We start from the raw sequence: 12,994 nt of genomic DNA, 5'->3' as shown, positions 1-12,994 counted from the left end.
CATTCATTCAGTACACATTTAAGAAGCACTATGTACCAAGGGTTGTGCCGAACTATGATACTACAGGCAGGAAAAAGTATTATCTTTACCCTCTTGAAACTTTACATTTGTGGAGAAGACAGAGGTGCAACAAAAGAAATTGCCACACTATGTGCTAAGTAAAGCAACAGAGCTGCGTGCAGGGAGGAATGGAAACAAGGAGCCAGAGACACTAACAAGAAGAGGTGACCTGAGTCTTGTATGATGAGAAGAACTTTGCTGGTATAAGAAGAGAGGAGTGAATACCACAGAGAAAAGGCCTGTGCTCAGGTACAATGGCATGGAAAGCTTGATGTACTGGAAGAATGGCAAAGAGTTCAGGGTGGCAGGAGCAGAAGCAAGCAGGTGGAGGGGGGGGAGGGTGGTGAGCCCAGAGAGTGCAGGGAAGGAGGGGGCCAAGGAGCTTGGACTTGATCCAGAAGGAAAGGGGGAGTTGTGGAAAGGTTTGGGGGCAGGCGCATGCCACAATTAGAATTGTGTTTTGGAAAGATGACTCTGGATCCTGTCTGGAAAAGGGGTGGGAGGAATTAAGGAGAGAATGGAGGCAGACTAGTCTCTGCTTCTGCCATCGTGGATCACTGAGTGCCCTGAGGAAGTGAGGCAAGAAACATCCCTGTTTGCCTTTTCTCCTGTTACCACAAAATTAAGCCAAAGCACAGCAATTTCCTTTCCTTTGCAAAGGTGCTACGCCAGCAGTGTTGGGTCCTGTCTACACCACCAACCTGAAACAGAAGAGATAGCAGAGAGCAATGAGGGGAGAGGCACTTGGATTTCACATCTATAAATTCTGTCATATTGGATTTCTCCCAGAATATCACATGCAGCAATGTTGACTGGACTCCCTGCATGCAATACAAACCCTAGACATGCCAAGCAACAGTGTTGGAATCTTCCATGAAGACTCACATCCAGCAGGGTACATGAGAAGTAAGAGCCAACCTTGGAATTCACAGCAAAACTTTGGAGAGAGAAGGAAAAAGAATTACCCTTTTGTGAACACTTTCTGCTCACAAATCAGTATCCTATCTCAATGACTTTAAACGTCCCCAACAATCTTGCAGAGCGTAAAAATTTATCCTTGTTTTATTAGTGAATAAACTGAGATTCAGAGAGTTTCACTGACATGCCTGATGTCTCCCAGGAACTGAGATACAGAGCCCAGATCCCAACCCAGGCTTGCTTCCTTCCAAAGTGAGAGCCTTCAATTTGCTGCCCTCCAAGACCACTGCAGGGGCAGAGCCGAAGCAGGCCCAGGCTGCTGCATGTTGGGAGAAGGGACAAAATAGGCTTCTCTGCTTGATCATTTGCAGCAGCTCAGCAACTGGCCAGACCTTAAATTCTCTTTGGTTTGACAGGCATCCAAAGTTCTTCCTATACTCATTCAATTCTGACTTACAGAGGCAGGAGAGCAGAGCAGTTAGGAGAGTGCCTGAGTTTGAATCTTGGCTGTATTACTTCCTAGATGAGCTTCTTTGGGCAATTTACTTCACCTCTCTGTGCTTCAATGTCCTGGAATGAGAACAGCATTACCTCTTAGGATTGCCATGGGGAATTAAATGAGTTAACTGGGTTAATGAGTAAATATAAAGGGCTTCAAAGAGTAAAGGACCTGGGCAGTGCAATGGTGGCTCAGCAGCAGAATTCTGTCCTGCCATGCTGGAGACCTGGGTTCGAATCCCAGAGCATGCCCATGCCAAACAAAAAAAAGAGTAAAGGGCCTGATCCATTCTGAAAGCCCAATGAGTGTTGGATTGTTACTAATCACACACCCAGTGGGAGCCCTGTCAGGCACCAAAAGGACACAGAAGAGAGTAAACGGAGCATCTGAGGCTAGAAAGAACTTAGTGTGTTCTAGAGCCCAAAGGGTAAGGTGATGCGTGGGGTGATGTGTGGGGAGGGTTACACGAGATGGAGTTGGGGCAGTGGGCAGGGTCTCTCGAAGGAACTTGGAATTTATTCCATGTGCCATAGAAAACCAGAGCAGGGGTTACCAGGGAGCAGCCTGACATGCTATAAACTGCACTCACTGGCTGCTGTGAGGAGAAAGGACAGGAGAGAGAAAAAGCAGAAGCAGGAACACCGGTTAGGAGACTACTGCAGAGTTCAAGTGGACAAAGACGGAGACTTGGAACCGGCAATGCCCATTTCCCAAGCTGGGCATTGCCGAGCAGCTGGCTTAGCCGGTTTCTGGCTTTATCTTCTGCCAGAAGTTTGCCAGAGCTGCAGTAACAAAGAATAACAGACAAGTTGATTTAACAGGAATTTATTATATCACTCAGATCATGCTTTCTCTGAAGTCTGTAGCATTCTGGTGCGACCTGCCGGCCACCCACCCTCGGTCTCTGCCTCTGTCACATGGCCCTCTGTCTCCTTCCATCTCCTGCTCCTCCTCCTGTGTCCAGACCTCCCCTGCTTATGAGTCTAGTCCTATTGGGTTAAGGTCCACCCCGATTTGGTTTGGCTTCATCTTAGCTAATAGCATCTTCAAAGATCCTAATTACAAATGAGCTCACACCCACAGGACCAAGGATTAGGACTCAAACATGCCCTTGTGGGAGACATGATCCAGTTCACAGCACCTCGGATGAAGCCTGCTGCCCACCCAGGGCCAGGAAATCTACTGCTGCTCCCCACACCAGGACTACACACAGCCAAATACTCTCGAAGGGAGAAAAACAAATAAGCTAAGAAAAAATGTCCCATACAATGGGATGAGCCTTTTCAGACAAAATCACCCATCAGTACAGCAAACACCCATCAGTACAGCAAAATATGTACTGTAGAAACTATTGAACTTGATGAGCTGTAGAAAAAGGCAAAAAGTACAGCAACTTCCCAATGGATGTTAATGACTAGATTCCCACACTGCAGATGAGCAAGTCGAGGCGCAGAGAGGCTGCAAGGCTAGTATTATACCTATATACATTAGCATTATCCTTGATCTTTTAACTCCAGATCCACACCTACTGGGTTGAAGGCAGAAGCTTCCAGCCAGGTCCCCGTCACTGTAAAGGAAATCATCCTTGGCTTTTGTGTATGGAGCCAGCAACGTGGCCCTCTCTAGTGACAACCCAAAGAAGGAAGCAGGCTTTGTCCTCCACGCTGTTTGGTGTCCCCTGCCTCATTTTGCATGTAAACCCAGCACAACACCCTGTATGACGGGAGGGATGGGTGGTGCAGCCCTCAACACAGCTGTTATTTATTATTTGCTATCAATACACACACAACGTCCCACAGAGATCTGGGGAATATCGAATGTGGCCCCTTCCTTCAGTTTTTAGCAGTTAAGTAACAACTCATAAAGAGTCCCCTGGATGACAGAAATATGGACGTGGCTTCTGTGACATCCTCACGCTGTGGTCCCCTCTCTGTTCACAGGAACGAGGCCTTAGTCCCACACTCCCGGAGAGCTCCATGTAGCGCTCTCCTCCGGTTAACACAGACCCTGCTTGCATCCTCTCTCTCTTTTTCCTTGGTCCTTTTCTATTAACTACACACACACACACACACACACACACACACACACAATAATCCCTGCTTTATCTTGGGCCCATGATTGTCAATAATTTTTATCAACATCTGGTTCTTTTTCAGGATATGATATTTAGATCATGAGGCAGAAAAGAGGGGGTAGGAGCCTTTGGGAAGATACAGCTAAAAGAAAATCAGACCATTTTCCCTACGAAAATTTGCTAGAATTTCTCCAGCACTTAATAATGTTAAGGCCCTAAACCTAGCTGACCCTGAGTTTCTGTTAACTTCACTATAAGAAGTGCCAGTCTCAAGAAAAATGGCTGGAAGGGGGTAGGGAGAGGTTGGAGAGAACACCTGTACTTCTACATATAGTTGAGGAAACAGGCCCAGAGAGAAGGGGGTGAAACCTATTCAGAGGACCTACCAGGCAGGTCTCCTAACCCCACACTGGGGCTCTCTCCACTCCACCACACTCCACAGGAAAAACGGTGCATGTCTTGATGTAGCTAAACACTGGGTCCCTAAGGGGACAGGGCCAATGACCCAAAGATAATTATACAGCAGGATTTTGGTTTCTCAGGGCCACCAATGCCTAAAGCCTGGGACTGGCCTTCCAAGGTGCAGAGCTGAGCCCTGGTGCTGCCAAGGACAGCTCTGGCTTCTTTCTCAGCTTCTAGACTCTTCTACCTCCTATCAGGACACATCAGCAGCAAGTCACACCTTGCTCTTGAATTGCAAAACGCCTCCTACGGCGTTTATAAAACATTTTCTAGTCAAGTCTCGCAGGTTTTAATCCTTGTACATCAGGGATAGGAAGGAAAATGAATGTTTTTTAGTGCCTGAGAATGTCAAAGAGGCTTTTTAACCAACTCGGGTGAGCCTTGATGTGGTCCATGCTAGGAACAGTGACAGTTCCAGGGTGTAACTCAGCCCCTCCAAGATGTGAGTCTATATAGTCCCCAAAAGACCAGAGAGATATAGAGAGAGGAAAAGAGAGGGAGCAGAATTAGATGGACTTGCATATAAAATTGCCAAGTTATTCCACCTGCCATAAGTTCCAGGATGGATGCAAAGGGATGTCAAAGCCATGAAGATGACTGGAGAGTGGATGAGGAGATGCAGAATGGGGCTTGGACTGTGGCCGTGCAGCGTGGCTGAGCTTACTGTTACTAGTCTGAAATAGGATCCTGTCCGCGACTTCTCACTCAGCTCAGGGCCTGGCTGCCGTCCCGTGCCTTGCCTCGCTGGTGCAACGAAGAGCTCCCGGGTCGACGGGCCCAGGCGCCGCGCTCCTCCCGCCCGGCGGCCTCCAGTCCGCTCCAGGCAGCGGGTCTCCGGCCCGACCCCGCCTGCAGACGTCCGGCAGGACCCACCATGGGCCCCAGGGCGGCGAGCCGCGCGGAGGACACAGGTAGAGGCGCTGCGCTCCGAAAGGAAACGCTGACCCAGAAAGAAAAGGAACTGGCCTCAGGACCGCACGACGCCTCAGCTGTTCGGCAGACCGACACACCAGGAGGCCCAACCGGCGAGAGCCGGGCCGGAGAGAGAGAGAGAGAGAGATAGACGCAGACAGACTAACCTTGGTGAAGACACGAGTCCGGAACACGCAGCGGTTGTGAGTACAGATCTTTACTGGGGTTAAGCAAGCTTCCTCTAATACTGGCTCCACGCGGGGGAAGACACCCCACGGGGGAACAACCTCTATGCGGCCGTCAGGTACGGCTCCTTGTGGGTTATTCCCCTCCCCGTCCGGGTAACGCCTTTATATACAAAATCCAGACCCAATGGGCTAATGCCACGTATACAAGGGTGATTGGTAGACAGGGCAGGCGGGCGCGTACGTCATACGCGGAGGCAGGATGCGGGCGCCATCTTGGCTCACTCGATGGGCGGGGGGAACTCTAGGGCAGGCTGCGGCGTGTCCACTAGGCCCGACCCGGGAGGCGGCTCTCCACAGGATCCTAAACCTGAAGTCACCTGCTGGGAAATCTCCAGCAAAGCACACTCCCCTTGGCCTCAGTATCCTAACCTGGGGTAACTAGAGGGACATCCATGTGATTCTGAGGAATGAATGAGGCAAGGTGCTTTCAGAATGTATTCACACACCCATCTTCTTCCAGAAAGGATTTGAGGTACTTACAAGATAATATAGATACAGCACTTTCAGCATACTGCTTAGCATGTAATAGGTCCTCAATCAACGTTAGCCTTCCTTCCTAAAGAAAACTTCAGCAATACAGTCTAATTCAATGTGGAGAAAATGCAAAGGCCAAAATGAATTAGGGAAATGTAACTATTTTTAGAGAAATGTTGTCTTAATAAGAAGATCCCCTACCCTTCCAATAAAAAAGAGATAATTGTGAAAATTAGGTAGCAATATGAAAAAACGTTCCAACGTAAGTAAAAAGACAGTAAATAACACAGCAGATGCATGAGACTTTATAAAATATGTTAATCGAACAAGATGGAGACATCATTTTTAACTCCCCAGAATTCCCTTCGTAAGGAAATGACATTTGAGCAAGTTATTTGGGAAGAAGTTATTTAAATGTGAAAACTCATCTGAATGAGACAAGGGAAAGTTTGCCTGTTTCCAGAAAAGGATGGTCATGGGGGAGAAATTGAGGTAGGAGAAGGGCAAGGAGCTACAGCAGGGAAAAAGGCAGAGAACCTGGCGCTATAGGATGTGTGAGACCTTTCAGCAACCCCTCACTTCCACCCCACCTCTTCATTCAAGTTATCAACTCATGCTCTATAGGTGGTAAGGAGCTTCCTGGGTCATCAAGTGAAGTGGCTGGATTTTGCGTTCAGAACGATGCAAAGAAAAAGAAAAATAACACAGACAGGATCACAGAGAGGGTAGCGAGATAGAAATTCTCAGACATTAGGAGAAGATTCCAAACACTCTCAGACCTTTAGGGCGGCAAACCAGGGGAAATCTCTGCAACATCCGGGTTACATTTTTATGCATGAATGAAGATGTAAACATAGCAGAAAGAGATAAAAACAGGTTCTGCATTATGATGGGAAGATACTGGTTGATTTTTAACATTTTTTTTTATGATGGCAAAGTTGGACATGTGTATTGCGAAAAAACTTTTAAATACAGAAAAGCATAAAGGAGAAAAATACAGTTAATATTTTGCTAAATATCACTTCAGTCATCCTCTCATGTAAACGCATACTTGCATGCACACTTGTGCACACACACACATTCACACTCACACGTATAGGATCACATGCCTCAGATTTCCTGTCCTTGACTTTTTCTATATAGAACACAAACACTTCTCCCTGACCTAAAATGTCTCCTTTTGCATCATTTTTAATGGCTACACAGCATTCCCTCATATGGGGATACATAATTTAATCAGTCCTTTAATGTCGGAATTCACTATTCTTAAAAAATCCCCAATACATGCTCTTATACATGAACCTTTGCATGATTATTTCTTTGGGTTCTATTTCTAGAAATAGAACCACTGGGTCAAAGATATGCACATATTAAGGCTTTTGTCAAGTTTGGCCAGATTTTCTTCCACAAATCTTGTTCTCTTCTACATGCCACCAGCAGCCCATCAAAGTACTTATTTCCTCCACATCTTCACTTAACAATGGGGATTGGCATTTCTTTCATCAATGCCAGTGTAATGGGCAAATGGCATGGTGATTTTGAGTTTTATGTTCAGTGACATTATTTCCTCTTGTTAATCAAGTATTTCACATTTGAACTTCAATTTTTAGGTATTATATATTTAATGTAATTTGCCTATTTTCTTACCATAGCTTCATTTTTCCTATACATTTAACCTTTAAGCATTTGTCTGCTACATATGTAGCAAATATTTCTTTGGCTTATGCTTACTTTTTTTGGCTTGTTTATGGAGTTTTGGGAGCATGTAGTATTTTTAAAATTTAGCTATATCTGTCAATATTTTCTCCTGTGATATTTTCTTTTTTTAAAATCCTTAGAAAGGTTTTATCTATTCTACAACCAAGTATGTATTTATTTTTCTAATCCTGACATGCTTTGTTTGTTTTTTTTCCTGTCTTCTGTCTACCTGGAATTAAGTAATTTATATGAGACAGTGATCTAAATTTATGTGTTTTATGAATAGTCAGTCACTCCAATATCATTTATTGACTGACCCATTCTTTTTCACTAACACAAAATGTCACCCTTACATAGCTGAGGGAATCTTTCTTTCAACTGTACTTTTGAATGGGTATAAATATCTTCAGCACACCTTTTTCTTTCAACGCTCGGTAGAAATTCCTACATTGTCTTGAATATTTAGTTTTGTTATCCATATCTTTCCATGCCCTGAAAAGCATAGAAACTTTAGGCAGAATAGAAGTTGTTTTATGAATGTTTAAAAGAATTTGCTTACTAACCACTAGGATTTCACCATTTATGGAGATAGTTCTTTGATCTCTCCTCACCCCTGATTTCTCATATTTATTTATTGTTGTATTTATATCACGCACATGCAAGTCATTTTTATTTTTCTAGAAAATTATTCAGTTTATCCAGATTTTCAAATTCATTAACACGAAGTTTAACATGACATTTTTGTAAATTTCTGCTTTATTAGTGGTTCAATTCCCTTTCTTTTAACCAAGGTTGAATACTTGTGTGTCATCCCTGTTAATAATTCAAATTGTCACAGATTGTTTTGTATTCATTTTTTCAAAAATTAACTCATATTCATTTACCAATTCTACTATTTTTATCTTTGTAAATGTATTACTTTCTGGTCTTAAATGTATTCTGTTCTTCTTTTCTTGGGCTCACTTTGTGATTCTCTCCCTCACTTCTTAAATTGAATGCCTAATTTATAGATTTTGTTCTTACTTGCCTGATAAGAAAATTGTTAAAGACTATGGATATTCTTTAGGTCATGTCTTTGGCAACATTCCATCAGTGTGGATAAGTTGTAGTCTCATTGTTACAGTGTTCTACCCAGTCTGTAATGATAATTTTGACATAATCATTGACTAAAGAATAATTACAATTCTTCTTTATCTCATCCAATATATTTCTCAGCTTAGCTTGTCTCTCTTTTGGTTTTTTGCTTCTTTTTTAAGAAGACCATGTCTTAATGTCTGCAAAGAGACCTGATAATTTCCTGAATTTTTCTTCTAGATTCTGAAGAAATTTATCTTCATCATGTGTCTCTCCTCTTGAACTGTAATACTTTTACATGGACTTTTTATTGGCCTTTTTCCTTGTTGTTCATCATCAAGAAAGTCAAAGTCTAACAAAAACCCTATAAAAATGCAGTGTACAAGAAATGTATTGGCGCCATTCTTTGTTTACATGAGTGATGGCTAAATCCACCTTTCAGATCTTCCTCAAGACAGATTGAAGTATACAATTCATAGCTCAGTTCTCAGTTTATAGCAGATAACTCTGCTTGACCAAGGGGACCTCTTCTCTTACACTGATGATTAGTCCTTGTTCTAGTTTGCTAGCTGCCGGAATGCAATATACCAGAAATGGAATGGCTTTTAAAAAGGGGGAATTTAATAAGTTGCTAGTTTATAGTTCTAAGGCCAAGATAATGTCCCAGTTAAAGCAAGTCTATAGAAATGTCCAATCGAAGGCATCCAGAGAAAGATACCTTGGTTCAAGAAGGCCGATGAAGTTCAGGGTTTCTCTCTCAAGTGAGAAGGCTCATGGCAAACACAGTCAAGGATTTCTTTCTCATCTGGAAAGGCACATGGCAAACACGCGGCATCTGCTAGCTTTCTCTCCTGGCTTCCTGTTTCATGAAGCTCCCTGGGAGGCATTTTCCTGCTTCATCTCCAGAGGTCGCTGGCTGGTAGATTCTCTGCTTCTTGTTGTCATGTCATTCTCTGCAATCTCGGAAATTTCTCTTTCTCCAAAATGTTTCCTCTTTTATAGAACTTCAGAAACTAATCAAGACCCACCCAAATGGGTGGAGACATGCCTCCAGCTAATCCAGTTTAACAACCACTCTTAATTAAATCACATCTCCAGGGAGATGATCTGATTGCAGCTTCAAGCATTTAATACTGAATAGGGATTAGAAGAAATGGCTGCCTTTACAAAATGGGATTAGGATTAAAATATGGCTTTTCTAGGGTACATACATCATTTCAAACCAGCACAGTCTTCTAATTCTCTGAACAGGTGAGATAGATGGAAAAAATTTAACTCTCAGCATGCAATGATAATTGTGGCTCTTTTGTCTCCATTCTTCTGCCTACAGCAATTTATCTGTGGGCATGAATCTCAAGTGATGGACTATGGCACCATCTGCATGTGCATACACACACACATTTCCTTCCTTTGTTGATTCTGGAAGTTACTGTCTCTGATTGAATGTAGACAGTGTGCTTGGGGAGGTGGGAGGTAGATACGGGGTAAAAGAGAGGGAGGAGAGGGGAAAGAGCAATACAGTAGAAAAGTGGCTTCCCTATGGATCTCAGGATCCCAGAGTCAAGAAAGACAGTAAAATATCCCTTCTTACCTCTTTTCAGATTGTCCCCCTTTGAAAAGGTAATTGTAAGGCAGTGTGTTCATTTCCTAGGGCCGCTATAAAAATGTGCCACAAACTGGGCAGCATAAAATAATGAAAGTACTTAGAGATAAGAATGATTTACTATAGTAAATCAGAATACAGGGTAAAGGATGATAATGTCTTTATTTTAGAATTTCACCTACTGTATGTGACCAAAAGAAGAGAGCTTTATTTTGTCCAAATTTTCTGCAGTACACAATCTAACTCAATCTGTCTATATAGTTCATTTAAACAACTCAAACACATAGAGCCCAGAATGGAAAAAGAGACTTGTAATTCTTTATAGTTTAATGAAATACCCAGGTACATCCCAGAGTATGTTGGGCAGATAATCAAAAAGTATTGGCAAAGTCCCTTGAAGGACTGGAAAAATATGCAACTATTAAACTTTCCCACCTGGGAAACCCTTAATACTCTCTCAAACATTAGGGGCTCCCAAGTTAATAGGCCATGTCCCCTGATCTTGAGGCTTGCTCCTACGAAACTTGTTTCTGTTAAATTATTTATAGGTAGAAGCTAAGCCTACCTATAATTATGCCTAAGGGTTACTTCCAGAGAACCTCTTTTATTTCTCAGATATGGCCACTCTCTAAGCCCAACTCTGCAAGGGGAAAATCATTACCCTCCCCACTACATAGGACATGACTTTCAGAGGTGCGAGTCTCCCTGGCAACATGGGACATGAGTCCTAAGGATGAACCTGGTCCTGGTACCATGAGAGAAACAATGCCTTCTTGACCAAAAAGGAGAAAAGAAATGTAACAAAATAAGGTATCAGTGGGTAAGAGAGTTCAAATAGAGTTGAGTGGCTATTCCAGAGGCTACTTTTATCCAAGCTTCAGCTAGATATTGCTAATTGTCATGGTTTGCCAACCCCAACCAAGAACATTCCTGTTAACCCTCAAGAACACCCAGGGGTCTATCTGAGAGCCTTCAAAAACTGCACACACTAAGTTAACTTTTCAGAAACCTAAACCCTTCAGATGGTTCCTAGGTCAGGTAAGTCCTGAAACCTAGAGGTACCGGTTTCTCTACGAAAATCAGCCTGTTCTATCCTCTATCCCATATTGTCAACACCCCTTTCTAACATGTAAAAGTTAAAAGGGGCATAACCCAAATATCCCTAAAGATTGGGAGAAGGATCAAATGAGGAGTTATAACAGATTTAACAAATGAATATGACTATTGAATCACTGTATTGATATTTCTTTTTTCAGTCTCTAGTGTCTTAGAGCAGCTAGAAGGAAAAACCTAAAATCGTGGAACTCTAACCCATATTAAACTTTGAAATCTGTTCTGTACTTGTTAAAAAGTACTCGGAAATTTATTGCTTTTTTGTATATATGTTATATCCCACAATAAAATGCTTTTAAGATATAGATTTTAGAGTTAAACAGTAATTGGATTCAACCTGGCTACACGATTTGACTTTGGCAAATCACTTAACTCCTCTGAGCCTTAGTTTTCTCATGTGTAAAATAGAAATAATATCCAGCCATTAGAAATTCGTAAAAATTAAATAATAGAATAATCTAGGATACAGCTTGACAACCACTGAGTAAGTGGCAGCTGTTTATAATAAAATATTATACACACACACAAAAAAAAACCAAGCATTTATTCTCACAGTTCCAGAGGCCAGACATCCCAAATCAAATGTCAGTACCTTGCTCCATCTAGAGAAGCGTCCTTCCTTGCCTGTTTCAGTTTCTGATAACTCCAGGCATTCCTTGGCTTTTGGCAGCATAATTCTAGTCTCTGACTCCATCCACATGGACATCGTCCCTCTGGGTCTGTGTCTCTTCTTCCCTTCTTGTAAGGACACCAGTCATACTGGATTAGGAGCCACCCTAATTTGGTATGTACTTATCCTAACTTGATTACATCCACAAATACCCTCTTTCCATACAAGGCCACATTCACAGGTACTAGGGGTTAGGGCATCGACATATCCTTTGAGGGGGGCCCAATTCAACTCACAACAGGCAGATTTCTCTCGATGCCACTCCATCTGCTTTGAAGTTCCAGAAATCCCTCTCTGATTCTGTATTAGGTTGCTTATTAATCTTAGTTCAGATGAATTTTGGAGCTTCTCCTGTATTTCCATGGGTATTTGGTGGAAAAGTTAGAGGCTGTATCAGGCCCTGAGAGCAAATGTCATTTTAATGAGCATTTTTTTCATTAACTGCTATAATTTTGCTTGTGCAATAAATTCCAGTCTTGATGCCACCTCTACTGGGTCCCCATTAATTATTGCTGGGAGCATTGGAAACATTTCCCAACTCTTCTCCCTGCCTCCAATCTCATCCTTTACATTCCATCCCCCACCCTAGTCATGAAGGCTGTTCTTCTAAAGCCAAATCTATGATGTCCATTCCTCCATTCAGCTGTTCTGACATTCATTGAACACCTATTCAGTTGTAGGGTCTGTGTTAGGCCTTGAGAATATGGGCATGAACAAAACCTGGTACCTATCCTCAAGAAACACACAGTCTTCTTTTAAAGAGGAAGAACTTATCATTCAGTATGATTAATAATGTGCAATTGAGAAATCAGTGTGCAGTGGGCGCACAGAGTAAGAGCTTCGCCAATCTGGGACATTTCTAAGAAGAGGAGATGTCAGGACAATGGGTAGTCAGCTGAGGAAGGAGCATATTCCAGAACACAGAGGATAAGGTAAAAAGAAAGATACCTCAACAATCAGGCAGAGCTGGAACATAGCAGGTAAGAACAAGCATGGCAAGAGATGGCGCTCATGAAATCATCAAGGCCTGGGCCATGGAAAGCTCTAGGTGTAAGGCTAAGGAGCTTGTTATTTAAATCTGAGGGCAGTGGGAATCCAGGAAAGGGTTCTTACCCAGAGAGCCACATGCCAAGCATGCCTGTTACAATGTTCTTTATGTCACTAGAAGAGGGATGAGAGAGGGAAAGAT

The 12,994-nt window shown here is 42.8% G+C and overlaps 1 long non-coding RNA gene across 1 annotated transcript in view; it reads right to left on the bottom strand.

The window, feature by feature from the left end:
• Positions 1-641: 641 nt before the first annotated feature.
• LOC143659708 (uncharacterized) overlaps positions 642-12,994 on the bottom strand; it is a 48,696-nt gene continuing 36,343 nt past the window's right edge. The window contains exon 3 of the long non-coding RNA XR_013163659.1: positions 642-761. This is a non-coding gene — a long non-coding RNA (uncharacterized LOC143659708). The remainder of the gene's footprint in view (positions 762-12,994) is intronic.

Source organism: Tamandua tetradactyla, chromosome 2 (genome assembly GCF_023851605.1).
Source record: "Tamandua tetradactyla isolate mTamTet1 chromosome 2, mTamTet1.pri, whole genome shotgun sequence".
Lineage (NCBI taxonomy): Eukaryota > Metazoa > Chordata > Mammalia > Pilosa > Myrmecophagidae > Tamandua > Tamandua tetradactyla.
This window is presented reverse-complemented; position numbering and strand designations above follow the sequence as displayed.